The sequence below is a fragment of the Corapipo altera genome, unplaced genomic scaffold (genome assembly GCF_003945725.1).
Source record: "Corapipo altera isolate COAL_440 unplaced genomic scaffold, ASM394572v1 0, whole genome shotgun sequence".
NCBI lineage: Eukaryota > Metazoa > Chordata > Aves > Passeriformes > Pipridae > Corapipo > Corapipo altera.
Window position 1 is genome coordinate 12023483 of NW_020884872.1, and position 18716 is coordinate 12042198.

Genomic DNA, 18716 nt, shown 5'->3' on the forward strand with positions numbered 1-18716 from the left:
AGGTGGTAGTCAAGTAATGACGATTCACACACTCCCATTCTACCTTCTTCTCTGAGAAACCTATTTTGTCTTAAGGTCAGTCTTCCATTCAGCACCTGTCAGGGGTGCCATCCACCTCTTTAATTCCAGAACCATCATATTCCCTTCTATATGGGAATAAGAGGTTTTCAATTCCATAGGTATCCTTTTGTTAGGATGAAATTTCTCCCTTGATGATGTTATTATATTTTCCTTTTCTCTGGAAGGGAAAGGCATGGTATTCTTCATGGAGAAATGCTGAATTTCACAGTAGGTATCAATCTTTACATTAAAAACATACTTAACATAAACTCACAGACATATGAATTATATGCAGATAATTAGCAATACTTGGTTAGTACCAGACATCATGGCAATCAGCCACTTTGAAGGAACTCATCCCCAGCCAATTCCTTCTGCATATTATGACAGCAAACAGTTGTATTTCTCCAGACAGAAGTGTTTTTCTGCAACTTGCAGACTATTTGCCTCAAAAGCAGTCTCTACACTCCCACAACTTCAAGCATGCTTAACAGAAAACCCCAGGAATTAGATGCCAGCTAGCTGGACACAATATTTAGGTTAAGCATATTTTAATGAAACTATAGCAAGAAAATACATTCCAGAGCCAACTGGCTGATGCAACTAAAAAACCTGATTTTTAAGCAAGTATTGTTAGGACCAGCAAATAAGTATTTACAAGCTCCCATTAGCAGTCCACTGACTCATACTGGGAAACACTATGCTTGACAGAATCTACCAAATCAGGTTATAAAACAGACTGTGCAGCTTGGATTCATGATGTATTGATAGTGTATCTAATTCAAGCTGTTATTTGTAATTAAGACCAAATTGTCAGAAATCATAAACATTTGAACAATTCCTTTTATGCTATGAAAAATATTCTTTAGAAGAGACATTGGAAATTCAAACTTCCTTATTCTATCTCTTTTCTTTCCTCCCTCCTGTAAGTTTGAGTTGAGATATACTGAGAAAATATTTAATAGGTTAAGTTACAATTTAATTTCCAATGTGAACTATTCATTTAAGATTTAGGTTTTAAAATGTATTTTTTTCTAGGCATCTCTAATTTCACATTTCATTTATTTTTAGCCTCATGGAAAAAAAAGTGTGAAAAACACACAAAACTAAAATACCATCCGCCAAACTATTCTTTGATTTTCGATCTTCCAAACATTTTAATCCCTCTCTAATGCAATAAAAATAATCAGTCATGATTTTACATAAGAAAGAATTTCCCTTGTGTTGGTCTTGAAATGTTGAGTCCTGTATCACAAATAAAGAAGTCAACATGTATATTCTATTGAAATTAGTTACTTCTACGAAACAGCAAAATTTCCACTTTTATCAGAAAAGAAGTAAAAGTTCACACATAAAGCTTTTGAGGAATGCAAATCAATGTATAAATCTAGGGTACTCTCCTACAAGATGAAATAAATTAATATACAGATATAGTTCCTTCAAAAAGAGGATAGCCTCACTTCAAGACCCAATAGAGCAGATGACAATAAATGTAATGTCCCTATTCCAATAAATGGAACATTTCACACAATTAGCTGCTGTACTCAACATTATTAGCTGTGAGTCATAAGCACTGCTGCCCAAAATACTACAATAAAAGGCAATAGAGCTGGTTATTCTCCTACTTTCAGTAATTTTAATATTTTGAAATGTTCTGTGAAAGTGGAATTAAAAAATAAAAATAAAATCCAAAAATCCTTATGACATGACACAGAGAAATGTAATGAAAAACCTGATAATAATGTTTTGACAAATTTTAAAACATTAAATGTAAGATGAACATGAAAATATATTACACATTGAACAGCCTAAATGAGTTTTTGCACGCTTGTATGGTTTCACTGGTATTTATAAAGGATTTTGGCTATGAAAAACTGTCTTTTCAAAAAGAGAAAATAATTCCCCTGAATACTGCATATATGAGGCACTCTACTTAGAAACTTTTAATGTACTCTTTATTCATCATTTTAAATATTGCAACAAAGTAAAACTAATAAAACCATCACTTATTGCTTCTAGCTTATCAAACTATTGTCTTTTTTTTTTCTTCCAAAGAACACTTTTTGGGAAAAAAGCTACAAACTCATTTGTTGCTGCATCATAGAATGATATATATATATTTATTGTTTTATTTGACCATATACACATCAGTGGAGTTCCAGATCCACCAGTTATCTTACCCAGTGTTACTTTCCTTACTGAGGCAGTTATGTAAGGCATTACCTTTACCTGTAGTTGATAGAGAGGCACTGCCATAAAGGATTCAGTTGAAATGTATTGTCCACTCACAATAACTGGATGAGGATCTGCCACAAGTAGGTTCCTACTTTAGAGGTCTCAGTTAGTAAACAAATTTATGGGTACCTAAACTTAGGATTTATCTTCTGTCCATTTAAATTTTGTGTTGTTTGTTGTCTAAATATCTACATTAAATTTCAAATACTGTGTTGCTGGGTGTTTTTCTCCTCCCTAGAACATGATGAAAAGTTAAAATTCAGAAGACAGTTGTTTCTTGCATCTATTTAGGCAAGAATGGTGATGTGTTTTCTGAAGAAGGTGCTGATTCTCATCAGATGCAGACGTTTAAACTTTGCAGTGCCCTCACTGGCTGTTCTGCTCTCTGTGCAAAGCCCCACTGCCTCAGTTTAAGCTGTCAAGGGCAGACACCTGTCTCAGCCACAGCAGCTGCATTTTTCCAACCAGGGCTCCCTTAGGAAGTTACCTTCACATATGGTTACAGCAATGGCTAAACTAGGAACTCTGTCACATCTTAACCTATTGCAGGGAGATTTTCCAGTGGAAAATCATGTGTCATTGGAGCATGATGTGATGTTGGTGTTTGAATAGAATATATGCTTTGCCTCACTCTGTGCCTAAACAAGAGGCTCAGAGCAAGAGGTCTGAATTTTCTCTTAAATCAAGAGAGCTACTGTGTTGAGCTCTGTAAGTACTCATTTTCTTTTTACTCCGTTCTTTACAGGAAATGAAGAGGTGATTTATTGTCCACAGTGATTATTTTATTTTTCCAGCTAATGAAGCAGGACTGTCAAAGTGTTTTGAATCAAACTGATGAAAGCACAGTATAGTTATGCTTATCATGACATTGGAGGGAAAAAGGGTCTCTCTCCCACTGGACAGACCATATTATAGGAACAATAATGAAGTAGAACCTGTGTGAGTTTGCTTTTTTGCACTAAACACATTCCCCAAGTTATTTTATTGTGCAGCTTACATTTGATGTAAGAGGAAACTTGTATCACTAATTTGAAATACCATATAATTTTGAATTGTCCATATGCATCAACGGCAAGTTGAATATGAGTCAGCAGTGCCCTGGCATCCAGGAGGGCCAACTGTGTCCTGAGGGACATCAGGCAAAGCATCACCAGCCAGTCGAGGGAGGGGATTGTCCCACTCTGCTCTGCACTGGGGTAGCCTCACCTTGAATATTGTGACAGTTTTGGGCACTGCAATATAAGAAAGATATTAAGCTATTAGAGAGTGTCCAAAGGAGGCCACAAGGATGGTGAAGGGTTTGGAGGGGAAGTCGTATGAGGACTAGCTGAGGGCACTTGGTCTGTTCAGCCTGGAGAAGAGGAGACTGAGGGGAGACCTCATTGCAGTTACAATTTCCTCATGTGGGGAAGAGGAGAGGTAGACACTGATCTTCTCCACGGAGACCAGTGACAGGACTCAAGGAAATGACATGAAGATGAGTCAGAAGAGGTTTAGGTTGGATATCAAGAAAAGATTTTTCACTCAGAGGGTGGTTGACCACTGGAATAGGCTCCCCAGGGAAGTGGTCACAGCCTGACAGAGTTCAATCAAGCCTACCAGAGTTCAAGAAGAGTTTGGACAACACTCAGTCACATGGTGTAATTCTTGGGATGTCCTGCCAGGAGTTGGACTCAATGATCCCCATGAGTCCCTTCCAACTCAGAATATTCTGTGATTCTATGATATGCTACACTATAGTATATTGCTTAGATATTCCTGTAAGAATAACCAAATATTTTGCAATCCTCAGCATTCATAGGTGTAGCTCTTTCACATAAAGATTGACTAAGACTTTTTAGAATGCTACCATAATCATGAATGTAGATCTGGGGCACTAACCTATAAGCTTATTGTATGGCGAATAATTAAAACGGAAGCATTTTAAACTGAGGATGCAGCCAGAACTCAGAATACACGGAGAAAGTGTCATTAGCTTGAAGTTTTCCTTAGAATGGTGTTTAAGTTCGGTTTCTCTAGTTTCAGTGGACAGTTGTTTCTCCCTGTATTACTCTTGACTTTGACTCCTGATAAACTGAAGTTCGTTTGTAATCTTGGCCTGTGCTTGCTTAGATGTGCCAGCATCGTTGGCAACAAAAATAAATTTGAATTCAGGCATTATTTAAAGAGGTTACATGATCTGCAGCCCTAAATTGTAAGATGCCCAAGACAAATACAATTTTTATTAATGTACAACATGAATACATGATTGGCTTTTTGGCAAGTAAAAGAGGATTTTAAAAAAGAAAAAAATATATACTATCTACAGTCACATCGTGGTCAGTATTATCTACTCCATCACCCCATTTATGAAAAAAGAGGGAGCCTTCCAGAAGAAGATGAGCCAGAATAGCAATCCTTGCTTAGTTAGAACTAAATCCAGAATTCAGGAATCCTAACCAGAAATATGACTGACAGCCCTGTTCCTAATAGGAAAATCTGAGAGCCATAGTTCCACTGCCATGGGAATTGTGACATTCTGATTTTATATATCTTCTGGCTTGCATGGTTTCAAAAAACTGCATGGTTACTTGAAAAACTTCTTCAAAGTTGTTACCATTGTTATTTTCATAGGAAAAAAAAACAAAAGTCCAAGAGGGCATAACCAATTCAGCTTCACTAAACAAACCATTCTAATCTGACTATGTGTCTATAAATATGCTGGCTAAGCACTCAGAGTAAAAGCTGTTCTTACCTCAGTAAATCATACCGTGGGGTAAAAAGAAAAGCTATATTGCCATATCTTCCTCATGGCTGCCATCCTGTGGTTTTAAGTGAAAATCATTGAAGGTGCTCAGACACTTTGGTGTGGTTCCAATTGCTCTCCTTCATGTAAGAGCAACTTCCAGGGTGTGCAACTTACAGTACACCAGCTGCACATGAACCTCACTGGTGGATTTTGATGTGCTCTGCCCTACCCAAATGATCTCTCCAATCCCAAAGAAAAACTAAAAAACATGAACAGGGAAAGAAACAAGCAACCAAACAAAACACACACACACAAAACCCCCAAACTCTTGCTGTCTTAAACATCCTAATGTGTCTTCCAGCACAGGGAAGGAGACAGAGGATATGGAGGCTCAAAGTGGAATATGTTTGTTTTTTTAATTGTGTATTGTGTTTCTTTACCTTTGAATGTCATTGTGCAGATAAGCAGTGTGTTTCAGAGTACTGTTTTCCAGCACAGGAAAATATACTGATTTTCAATCTTAACATTTGCTTGAGAATTCATTCTTCTAAGCATTCTGAAGGAGTCTGAGGCTGAGATATCAGCCTCATTTGAAAAGGACAACAGAACAGTAGAGGTTACAGTAATTTTTTGGAGGAAAGCTGATATATCAAACCCTGAGTCTCTTTAACATATATATAGTCGATGAAAACTATAGGTAAAAAGCTTTCAGTGCAATCAGCATAGCTGTGTCAATATCCATACCACATGAATCAGTTTAAACTGCAAAGCTTTCTCAATAAGAATTAACCAAAATATACCTGTATAATTTACCATGACTTTTTTGCTAAATGTTCCCAGGAACTTGCTGAAGCCATGAAACTAAGCAGAAAAGCAATACTTGCTTTGTATCTCAGGATTTACAATGTCTGTTTTAAAAGCAGACCTTTCGATTTGATGTACAAATAGTAAATGCACTCTGGGGATAGTTTCCAATGGATTTCTCAAACTTATCCATCTACTTGAAACATTTAAAGGCAAATCACTTGACAAACATTTCCTCTCAAATACTACAAGGACAACACTTAAAAAAGGTATTGCATCTTTTTACAGTCAAAGAACAAATTTAAGCTTAAGATAGCTGTCTCAAAAGCCGTACCATTTAAAACCAAGTTACACAAATCACAATTCTTGCTTGAAGAGTCAAGATGGCATGAAATTGCCGATACCAAGTTATAGTAAATACTGTCAGATACCAAGTTATAGTAAATACTCCCAGAAGAATTCCAGTTGTGGGCTGCTGCCACTTCAACTTCTGGTCAGAGGAGGTGATTGTACTGCTCTATGTTGCACTGTTGTGGCCTCACCTCGAATACTCGTGTGCAATTTTGGGCACCACAACATAAAAAAGACATTATACTATTAAAGAGGATTGAGAGGAGGCCAAGAGGAAGGATCTGGAAGGGAAACCTCATGAGGACAAGCTGAAGCCACTTGGTTTGTTCAATCTGGAGAAGACCTCACTGTAGTTTCAACTTCCTCATGAGGGAAAGTGGAGGGGCAGGTACTGACCTCTTCACTCTCATGACCAGTGACAGGACCCAAGGAAATGGCATGAAGTTGAGTCAGGGGAGGTTTAGGTTGAATATCAGGAAAAGGTTTTTTACCAAAAGGGTGGTTGAGCACTGGAACAGGCTTCCCAGGGAAGTGGTCACAGCATCAAGCCTGACAGAGTTCAAGAAGTGTTTGGACAACACTCTCAGGCACATGGTGTGATTCTTGGGGTGCCCTGTGTAGAGCCAGGAATTGGACTTGGTGATCCCAGTGAGTCCCTTCCAACTCAGCAAATTCTATGATTCTATGATTTAGTGTACACTGAAAGAGATAGAGTAGACTGCATGAAAAAAATTTGAAGAGTTCTTCAGAAGTCATTGGATGGAAAGCTTTGGCACAGGTAAAGCTGTTAGTACAAAGAATGGCAAATTCTACTCAAATCCAGTCAACTAAAAATAAAAAATATTCACCTCAAAGAAACCGAAAAACCTGTATTCCAGATACTTTTCATTTTCATCTGTTTATTAGTTTGAGAAAATTATTTTATCTTCCTAACCTAAATTCTATAAAATACAATCCCTAGGCTATGCCACAAGTAATGTGTTATTTAGAGTTGCTAAACTATGAAAGATATTCTTGTGCTAACAGGTATTGTAGAAATATTAATTACATTCAGAGACCACACTATGTAAAAAACTGCACAGATACAGAAATGATTCAGTCATCATCTTATTTGAGAAAAAACCTTACCTATTATTTTTGCGAAAGCCAAGAGAGGAAGAATTAATTTAATCAAAATACAATGAAGTTTCAATGGTTACATTCACAGCTAGACACTTAAAGGCTTGATTTACTTCATGTCATTTTTCAGTAAAGGATTATACCCCCTAGCCTTAGCAATTAGGAATTAGAATTGATTTTTTGCCATTAATATTACTATGAAAATGGGCAGACATGTGTAAAATATTATAGATATTATGTCTAAGTCATAAAGACACTTTCCCTATAAAAACGTATTCAGTTGTTTTCTCATGTTAAGAAAGTTGTCATCTTAAATACTGTATAGTTTTCATATTATATCCTACTTGCTTTGCAGAAAAGAAGAAAAAAGAAAGTTTACTTATCAATGTAGAAAGGCCACATGACTAAAAACCTTCTTTTGAACTCAGTATAATTTTAATCAAATACGAAGGACATTAAAGTCAGACACTTAAAGGAATTTAGGTGTCTAAATTAGGAGTCTATGGGATTTTCAAGAGAGCTTAAGAAAGTTAGGAACCTAACTGCCACCTTTGAGTTTCAAAATGACTTTGACAGTTCTTGTTCTCTCTCTGAAGAGAGTCCAGCACAGAGCCCCTAAGAAAATTAAGAAGCTGGAGAACCTCACATTTGCAGTAAAGCTGGGAGAGCTGAGACTGCACACCCTGGAGAAGTGGAGGCTAAGGAGAATCCTAACGTGCATAACCACTTGCAGGTTGGGTGCAGAGAGGATGGGATCAGGCTCCTTTCAATGGTCCCAAGTGGTAGGATGAGGAGTGACTGAGGGCACTTATTCTATTCAACCTGGAGGAGACTGAGGGAGACCACATTGCAGTTACAACCTCCTCGTGAGGGTAAGAGGAGGGCAGACACTGATCTTTTCTCTGTGGTGACCAGTGATAGGACCTGAGGGAATGGCCTGAAGTTGTGTCAGGGGAGGGTTAGTTTGGATATTAGGAAGACGTTCTTCCCCCAGAGGGTGGTTCGGCATTGGGGAATATGCTGTGACCCAGGGAAGTGGTCACAGTACCAAGCCTGAAGGAGTTAAAGAGTTTGAATGATACTCTCAGGTACATGGTGTGACTCTTTGGGATGGTCCCATGCAGGTCTAAGGGTCGGGCTTGATGATCCTTGTGGTTCCCTTCCAGCTCAGCATATTCTGTAGTTCTGGGACCAAACTGAAACACAGGAAGATCCCTCTGGACATCAGGAGCCATTCTTTCACTGGGAGGGTGAGTGAGCCCTGGTACAAGTTTTACAGAGAATTTGTGGGGTCTCCCTTCTTGTAGATGTTAAAAAAATCATCTAGACATGGTCCTAAGCAATCAGCTCTGGATGGCCCTGTGTAAACAAGGGGGTTGTGTCAAGTGACCTTCAGATATCCCTTCCCTCAAATGCTCTGTCATTCTGTTTACACTGATCAGAAAGCTGAAAAAGGAGCTTAACAAAAAGTATAACATGCACAATAAATTTAATACAAAAATATTTTTAAAGTACTTAATTATCCACAGCACTATGTTGTCATGCATTCAAGGGAGAACAAATGCATAAGATTATAAGTGAGGTATATCCTCCCCTGCCCATGAAGAATACATCATCAGTCCTTGAACACATCAATATCCAAACAATCTATATAAGGAAAAATATATCAGTAAAAGAAAATAAATAGTAAGATCAGTCAAATGTAATAATTTTTAAAGTAAGGTGAGATGTTATATTACTTTCTAAAACCACACAAGTAAAGGCAGTGAATAAGAGAAGAATGTAAACTAAATCTCTCCTGTAGACAAAACTGGAGTTTTTAATTTCTGAAGATCTCTGTGCTGGCAATTGTAATTAAATCACTAATACAACAAGAGGAAGGTAGTGTTGTGCCCATCATAAGGCCAGATAACTCACTAATATAACAATTCTTCTAGCTCTACAGATTTTGGTTGTGACTGAAAGATGCACTGAGCAGAATACAAGAACAGGGTAAGCACGGAGTGGAACTTCCTCAATGTATAAATCTTTTGACTCCAGAAAATTGAGGTTCAATAGGAAGTTTTTTGTTATTAATATTTGATTAAAATATTAAAAAAACTTACAGGGATTGTTTTTACATGGCTTGTCTAGTCTCTCTTTGAAACTGTATAAAAAGAAATCTGAAGTGTAAGGTCTTGTGGTAGAAGGTTTCATTGTCTAATTATATATTCTGTTTAAAACATTGGCTTTTTTTATATTCACTTTAGGGTTTTGTTCCTTCTCTTTGCTTACTACTTAAACAGCTACTTAACTTTAAGCATGCAGAAAATCCTTTAATGAGAATGCAAATTAATTGTATGATTGAGTATAATGCTGAATTATGGTTTCAGTATATAAAAATATTTTCTCTGTGAAGATTAACAAAAGGTTATAATAATTATAGGCAACTAGAATTTCTTGAGAATGGAAAAGGGCTGCCTAGTTCTGACCTAGGTCAAATTGTTCTGTGGAAGATTAGATCACACTTCCTGGCTTTGCAGTTTATCTTTTTGTATTGCTGAACAGTACAGTTATTAATTGTGCAATCATTTAGAATAATTTTATTTCAGAAATTTAATGATATTAAACTGAAATGTAGAATCAGTAGTTAGGATATGCTGTTTTTCAGAAGTTTCACTTCTCAACCTGAGTGTAACATAATTTCACATCACACAAGACTGAACACTACTGGGCTACTCACTGTTTCACAGAAGTAGTGCCCCTGCTTGTCTCATGTAGCATTCTGTGTGAACTGATCGAGGGAGAACAAAAAGCTAGTTGTAACACAGGACTTCCTCTGGTAGACTTGTTCCTAAGAGCAGCTCAGATCTAAGGTAGGGATCAGAAAGAGACGCCGTCGTCTCCTGAACCCCATTAATTTCAAGTCACTTCAATCCAGGAGCAGTCTTACAAGCTTTCTGAGGCAAAGGCTTTCTGAGTCATACCCACTGTCTTCAGACGACAGGACTGTGCACACACAGTACGATGGGCTGGAAAGGTATACTAGTGGCATTAATTCACTGGATACTCGTCCTTTTCTCAAAAAAAAAAAAAAAAATCCTGTATTTCAACTGCTTTTTTCAAATTCTTTTCCTGAGAACCCTGACAGGGATTAGTAGTTTTTATTTACGTCACTTTGCATTTCAATTCCTTGCTTTATACTCAACTACTGTCATTGGTCATTGAAAAAAAGCACACAAAACCACAGCAAAATCCTGGTTAATGTGTATGCTTTTTTGTTTATGATATTTTGTAAACTTGGACTTAACCATACAAATATTTTGAACAAGAGCTTTCTACTTACTGCCAAATTCCTTTTTAGCCCACTGCTGTTGCAGTAATGTATTGCTAAAGACATGTATTTCTGAAAGAGTTTTATTTTTATTTCCCTACAATTCACATGTATGGGTGGGCATCTGAGTTTCAGTTAATAGGTAGTCTTTCATCTGCATGTTTTTTAAGATATTTGGGATTGTGTTTCATATTGGTGCCTTTCTGTGTCTTTTTTTTTCTTCTTTTTTTTCCTTTTTTTTTTTTTCTGAAAAAGTAGAGGGAAGAGAGATGAAAACAAGATGGAGAGCAGGTGAGAATTAAATAACAAGGTGATGTAGTAATAATGATCTGAATAGACACCAGAATCTGAAAGAGAAGCTTAACAAGATTCAAATCACAGAGAAAGAGAAGCATTTAAGAGGAGAGAGAACAGCTAGACTGAATGGGAAAAGTGGAAGTAAAAGCTACTGTTATCTGATGAAAATGCTAAGGACTAATAGCGAGCTACTATGGTTCTAAATCGTGCAAACTATACTGTTCAAAGCAGTTCTTCAGCTACTCAAGAAAATTAGATGCACTTTCTAATCAATTGCTGAGCATTTGATGGATTCATGGTACATATTTTAAGAAGTTATTGAAGAAAAAGCTGAGAGAGATAAGAAGGATGTGTGCTTTATTTTATTTATTTATTTATTTAAGGCATTGTGTGGTACTTCATCATTTGTGCAACAGGTTTGGGGACCAATAAAAGACAATGCTCACTGATGCTAAAGAACTCTACTGTGTGATTCTAGTAGTGCTGATAAAACTAATAGGGAATTCACACTGGTAGGATGGGATAATTGATCTACTAAAATTCACTATACCACAGGTAGAAAAAATGAGGTTTTGCTCTAAGCAAAATTTAGTCTCTCTTTTAGTAAATATTTATTCATGCAACTTCCATTCCTTTATTGCACCAGCATTTTCACTCTCAGAAAAGACTTAAAAAGATGTAAACTGCTATTTTCCCTCTTCAGCTGTACTCTAAACTACTATTTATCCTGTTTTCTCCATTCTGCAACCCTGTACTTGACCATATATGAACTTTCGTATCACAGTCAACAATATGACAGATAGTGTCAAATACACTAGAAAAGGCACAACCAAAACCAACATATGCTTCTTTGTCTAACTGATATGTTAGTGAACAATAGGATTTCAGGTTTAGCAGGTGCTACTAATATGCCACGTAAAGCAGGAGCTAGAACATTCATTTAATGAGGCTTCTACTTTTAACAACTGCTTTTATTCAGCATTGCTCTAAAGATAAAATTTTTGGTGCTTTGGTTTTGCACATTGCTTTTGCTATTCTGATTTAGCTCCTTTTAAGGAATTTTGTTATAACATTGAGAGCTGAGGCGTGGAGGATTCATATAGGAACAGCCTTTTGTGGTTCAGTTCTTATTTCTCATGATGAGGCTATGATTGCACATGTGGGGACCTGGATTTCTAGAGAGGAAGAGAACATTATAGTGGGGAGAGGGATCTGTGCCAAAGGCAATATTGCTCACTCCATACTACAGTTGTAACTATGAAAGACCAAATAGCTGTTCGAATCTAGCCTTTTGTTGTTAAGCACTGCAGCAAATCACTTGTTTTTCTTGTCCTGAGGCTCCAATCGCTTTCATGGTTATTTCATTGCTCTGTTTCTACCTTGCTGCATGTTTTCTGCAGATGGGTACTTTTCTTGACTATGCTGTCAGTGCATAATGGCCCTTGGCACTTCCACTTTAGTGCTATTACATTTAAGGGGAAAATGCTTCAAGCAGCTGCATCTTGGCTACTGTATTTTCTTGGGGCCAAATGGTTTCCTGGTATATGAAAATAATGAAAAAGGAAAACTGCACTCAAGATCTGTGTAGATTTCCATGTCAATAAAAAGGTAAATATAAATACGTATACTGTCACTTAACAAAAAATATTTCTCCCTTTTCCTCCTCAGGCAGCACATGGTGTCAGGAAATTGGGGGTGCAGTGAGTTCATTACACTTTGTGTCTGCCACTCCTTTCTCTTCATGCTGCTCCCCTGCTCCAGGGAGGGGTCCCACCCATAGAATATGGTTCTTCACAGACTACTCCAATATGGGTCTTTCTCACAGGCATTTCTTCAAGAAATGCTAATCATGGGTCCTTTCTACGAGGTTCAGTCCTTCAGGTACAGCCTGTTCCAGCATGGATTCCCACAGACAACAAGTCCTACCAGAAAACCTTGTCCAGCAAGGGCTCCTCTCTATAGGCTATGGGTCCTTCCAGGAGCCTGCTCCGATGTTGGCTTTTCATGGGCTCCAGATTCCTCCAGGGCACATTCACCTGCTGCAACCTGGGATTCTCCACAGCCTGCAGGTTGATATCTGCTCCACCATCTACAGGGGACAACCAGCATCCCCACAATCTTCACCATGGATTGCAGGAAAACCTTTACTCCAGTGCCTGTAGCATCCCCAGCCTCTTTTTCTTCACCAGTCTTGGTATCAGTAGGCCTGTTTCACTCATGTTCTTATTCCTCTCTCCCAGCTGCTGTTCTTTACTCTTTCTTAAATATGAAATCACAAAGGCGCGACCACCATCACTGATTGACTCAGCTTTGGCCAGTGGCTTTTGGTTCCATCTTGGAGCTGGTTGGAATTGACTGTCCAACATGGGGGAGGCTTTTGGCGCCTTCTCAGTTAAGTCACTCCTGCAAGCACTCCTAGTAGCAAAACCTTGCCATATAAACCCAGTACACAGTTCTTTAAAACATTTCCAATAAAAATAGATGGGGCATTCAAAGATATCTATCTATCTATCTATCTATCTATCTATCTATCTATCTAACTTATGCGCCTTTTTATCTCACGTAGTTGCATTTGTTTATTTAAAACATGCAACCTCTTTCCTCCGTTAGATAAACTTGTATTTTTAAGATAAACTTATGGTTCCCTCATAAAAAGAATTTCATGTAAATCTCACCGAGAAAAAAAATTTAAATATAAAATACAGAAGGACCAGATGTTTGCAATATCAAGGCAAAGAAAGTAAATAATATAGTCTATTTGCATGTTTGAAGACTCTGGTCATAACAGCCAAAATTATTCTGAGCTTTCAGTTGTCTAAGTTAAAACAAGGATTGCAAACTGCTGAAGTATACAAAAATCACTGAAAATTCTGGCCTTTACTCCTGCTTTCCTTCACATCCTTTATATTCTGCATAATTAGCACTTTATACTGATGATGAATTCAGGGTAGAGATTCAGTCTCTCACTAATTTATGTGGAGCTACTTTACTTTAAAAATTATGAGCTCTTTTACCAAGTCTAGAATATTCCTTGCACAAAAGTTAAAAAAAGTTTATAATAGAAGTAGAATAAGTATTAACACCTTGGGCCCAAAATCACAAATGAAAATAGGAGGATGCTGTGAGACAAATCTGTACAATACATGTGCAGAAATAATGAAACTGGGAAGAGGAAGGGATGCAACAAACCCAGAGAACTATTTATTAACTGCATATCCATCATACTGCATGTTTAAGGCTAAAAGGGATCTTGTTTCCCCTGTTGTACTTCGCAAGAGCTTCTTATATAATTGCTAGATGTGGACTGATCTTTGCAAGGGGTAGAAGCCAATGGTGTGGGGTGAAGCAAAAAGGAATTAATAAAGGTGTCCTGCTTTCCTCCTGATAGAGTTGTATTTTCATTGCTCTGCATTTCCCCTCCAGTATTTTTGACATCAGAAGGGAGGATCTGGGTTAACATTACCTGTCTAGCAGAGCATGCAATGACAGGATTTTATGAGGTCTCTAGGACTCACGGTTAAAGTTCAGAAATGATAAGTAGTAAAATGATTGCCTCTATTAAAAAAAAAAAAAAAAAAAAAGGGTATTTTCCTGGTTGTGCTAAGTAATTCTCTGCATAAGTCTGATGTGATAACCCTTACATGCTAAGGAGATTTGAGGTGTGAATGACAATAACATGAACCATCAAAATTTTATTGAAGGAAGAACTTTTCTGACTTGTTGATGAAGAATGGCCTGTTAGAGGCTCGTTCTATTCTAACAGCTCGGAGTGCATTTTCAGGCTATTGTATTAGGTCCATTGAACAGATTTTTTTTTGGATATTATGTCATTAAACCCTGTTTCTGAACATGATCTTCCTTTTTTCCTTACATGTACTCACAGAAAATTAACATTATTGAATTGCTGTGTCTTGAATAATATTACTATGAATTCAAACACAATTTAAAATTCTTTAATTTAAAATAAAAAAAGAGAAGTATCTACAATGATTGTAGACTATTTTTTTTATTTCACTGGAGATTCTTATTACATTTCCAGCAAAGTAAATGAGTCATATAGTCCTCTGTTGTTCCTTTCTCAACTGAGAATTGGTTGAGTGTTACATAGCTGTTGAAAACTGTATATTGTATAAAAGAATTAACTCAACCAGTTATTGGTTTTGGTGGTAAGGGAAATCTGCTAAATTCTATTTGGAATACTTAAAAGATTCAAACAAAGGAAATATGTTTTGGATTGTCATATTAGATATTATCTATTTATGCACATTTCCATAATGAGATAACACAAATATTTATAGAAGCAGATGTAAGCCTGGAACAGGTTCATTTAAGAAAAGCTAGTATGATATTCTGAGATCATATCACCCTGCATGTAATTTTAGAATTGGTATTTTCAATACATGGAGCCATAAAAAGACACACATGTCCCCTTCACCTTCTCACCCATTAGGCTTGTTCATCTGTCACTGCCTTCTCCTCACTTAAAAGGTCTTCCTTGTTGGCAGAAATCAAGTGACAGTAAGCAAAACTGTAGTGTACTCATCTCCACTTGACATCTTCTTAGAGAGATCCCCTAGTGAACTTTCTCTCACCATTGCTTCATCCCTGTCAACACAGTTTTAAAAATATAAAAAAAAATCATTTTAAGCAACATATAAGTAGGCAGTTACTTTGTGAGTGTAATATGTTGAACTACCAAAGTAGGCTTTTTATGAACAGGCTATCTGATTTTAAAACAGTGTCATTCTATTTATTTAAAAACATTTTCCACAATTAATGTTCATTTCTTCCAAAAAAGACTTTTGCCCAAAGGTGTTGCTACAGACAGGATTTTCTCACTTTTTAACAAAACTTATATTTGTACCCTATCTCATTTCAGCAGGATATATTAGAAAAACACTGAACTGATTAAAGTAAATAAGACAGTGTAGAAAGAAAGTTATTTGTATCTGTAGTTTTGTCCCTATATATATATAGTTCTGTCTCATAACTTGTTAATAGAAATAAACTTCATACAAAATCTCTTATACAAATTGATCAAAACAAGGCCATGCAAGAAGGACTCTTCCATCTTCTGACTTATTATCTACATTTCTATGACTAGCAGAAAGATTGAATTATAATAGATTAGATTAGAAAGCAGAGAGAGGAGGTGAGAAGGAAAGCTTATGGAAAATTGTCCAAGGGCTTTCTTTTGCAAAGGATGAAATCATTGTCACATTAAGTGCATGACAATTCAGCAACAAAACTGCCACTGACTTGCATAAGACCAAAAATTTCAGTCTATGCAAACAAATACATGCACACTGATAAACACACATACTACAGGGGTAAAGTGTGAGCAGCAAAGATTCCCCTAGCTCTTGAATCATATTTTTGTCAAAGTTGTGGAGATAACACCGCAGACTTCTGGATTTTAAATTATGTTGTACTTCTCCATATCTAAAAATTTGCATTACGCTCTAGAGAAGGTCCTATTATTATGCCAATGGCATTTGTGTAGCACTTAGAAATCATCACAATCTCAGAAGTTACAGACACAGATTCTTAGTGCTTTAGCTTCATTTTAGGACACATTCAACCCCACATGTTTCATTTTCACAAAATCCAAGATGTTCCTGTGAAGAATCTGACAGACTTCCAGGATCATCCTCTCAAAGAAAACATAACAAAAAAACACCCCACAAACCAAACCAAAACAAAACAAAACCTGTCATATTTCTGCTATAAAACTATGTAAGATGTCTTTGGTTTTGTGTACAAAGTGAAGTTCAAAACTTCACAGTCCTCCTATGGAGGTGGTATGGAATGTGCAATCATATGTAGCTGTTTAAAAGGAGGTTGTAGTGAGGTGGGTATCATTCTCTTCTCCCAAGTAACAAGTGACAGGATGAAAGAAAATGGTCTCAAGTTGCACCAGGGGAGGTTTAGACTGGATATTAGGAAAAATTTCTTCACTGAAAGGTTTGTAAAGCACTGGAACAGATTGCCCAGGGAAGTGACGGAGTCACGTCACTGGAAGTATTCAAAAATCTTGTGAATATGGCACTCGAGAAGGGATTTAATGGTGAATGTGTTGATGCTGCTGGGTTGACAGTTGGACTTGATAATCTTAAAGGTCTTTTCCAACTTTAAATCTCTATGATTCTATGATATGTCTACACTTAAACTAGTCTGTCTAGTTTCACTTATACTCAGTGTCAATAGTAAACTGCTCAAGAGTGGGAACATTAGGGTTCACAGCATGATTGACCATCTTAAGGTAGGTATTTAAAATTAGCTAGCTAGCTAGAAATCTTTATGGTGCATTTCTTTCTCTTTGTTGATGTTAAAGGGATCACAAAATGACCAGTTGATACATAGATGTTCTGAAAGTACAAATTGTGAATCCTTTTCCAAACGAACATATATTCATATAAAAAGCACTTATACATACAGTGTGCTTTCAACAGTTTCAAGAAGCAAAAACAGCTGCCAGAGATTAATTTTACATAAGTGCTTTCTCCTCACTATATTTCAAATACCGATGGTCCATTCGTCGATTGCAGAAAGGGAGGAAGCTAACACAAAACCACCAGAGAATCCATCTAAAATTATAATCTCCAGAAAAGAGACTGCTTTCACAGCTGACCTGCTTCACAGGTATCATTCAGATTCAGCATGTAAAATCCATAATTCCAACCTGTTACCAAGAATTTCTTCAAGGCCTCATACCAGTAACCATTCAGATACTAGAACGGAATGTATTTATGAGCTCACAGTTTACTCTACATCATTTCTCGGATCAAGGGACTTGTGCATGTCCAAATCATCTTGCATGATGAACAGATATTCTGATAATGGCATAAATACAAGGTGTTCTCTCTCTCTATTGACTCCTCTGCACATACACAAGGAGATGGGCCCAGTCTGTGCCTAAAATCAGATTAAATATGTCTTTAACATATGTGGTATCCCATTTTTCAGTGGTTACAGTAGCCCAATTCAATGACACACAAAGACCTAGTCTATTGTTGCCAGACAGCTCCAGCATGAATTTGTTGTCTGTGTTAGGTAAATTGTCTCCTCTTTAAGATACTGTTGATACTCTTGAGAAAAAGAGTACTTAGTAGTACTTAGAGTACATAGTACTTTATATATTTAAAAAAATCTTGCTTTTCATTCAGTTCTGAAAAACTTTCTACCTTTTTTGTAAGTAAACAAGTTGTAAAAGGTAAAAACATCAGCCCTTATGGACTATAATAATAAAAATATTTATTTGACTCGAACTGTTTAATTTTATCAGAAATAAACTTTTCCTAGTCTTTTACTTCATCAGAAATATGAAAATAATAATGTTGCTAAAAATGAATCAGGGAAAGGTGTAATAATTTGTGGATACCTTACTTAAACTACACATTTTTAGGATCTGAAAGACTCTGACAATCTTGTGTAATTTATTTTTTCCATGTGAATTAAGTGTCCTGTGGTTTGAGGACTGCTGGTCATACTGGTGAGTATCACGGCAGCGCTGTGCCTCAATGCACACCCAATACACTCCACTCCTCAATTTCCTGGGTAGACCAGGAAAGCCTTAACTGTTCCCAGCTTAGAGATAATGTGCTGATAGAGGTGATAGATTGACTTTAGACAGGGTGGCAGACAGGGCTTGTATCTGCCTGCACAACAAATTATTGGACTAACTCCTCCCAAAGCTCTCTAGGTGTGAATTTCAACTGGTTTTAGAAATTCCTACAGGCATCTCCTGCTGGACCCACTCTCTTTTGTATTTTTCAAGTAATTTCCATGGCAGAGTTGGCCAAACTGTGG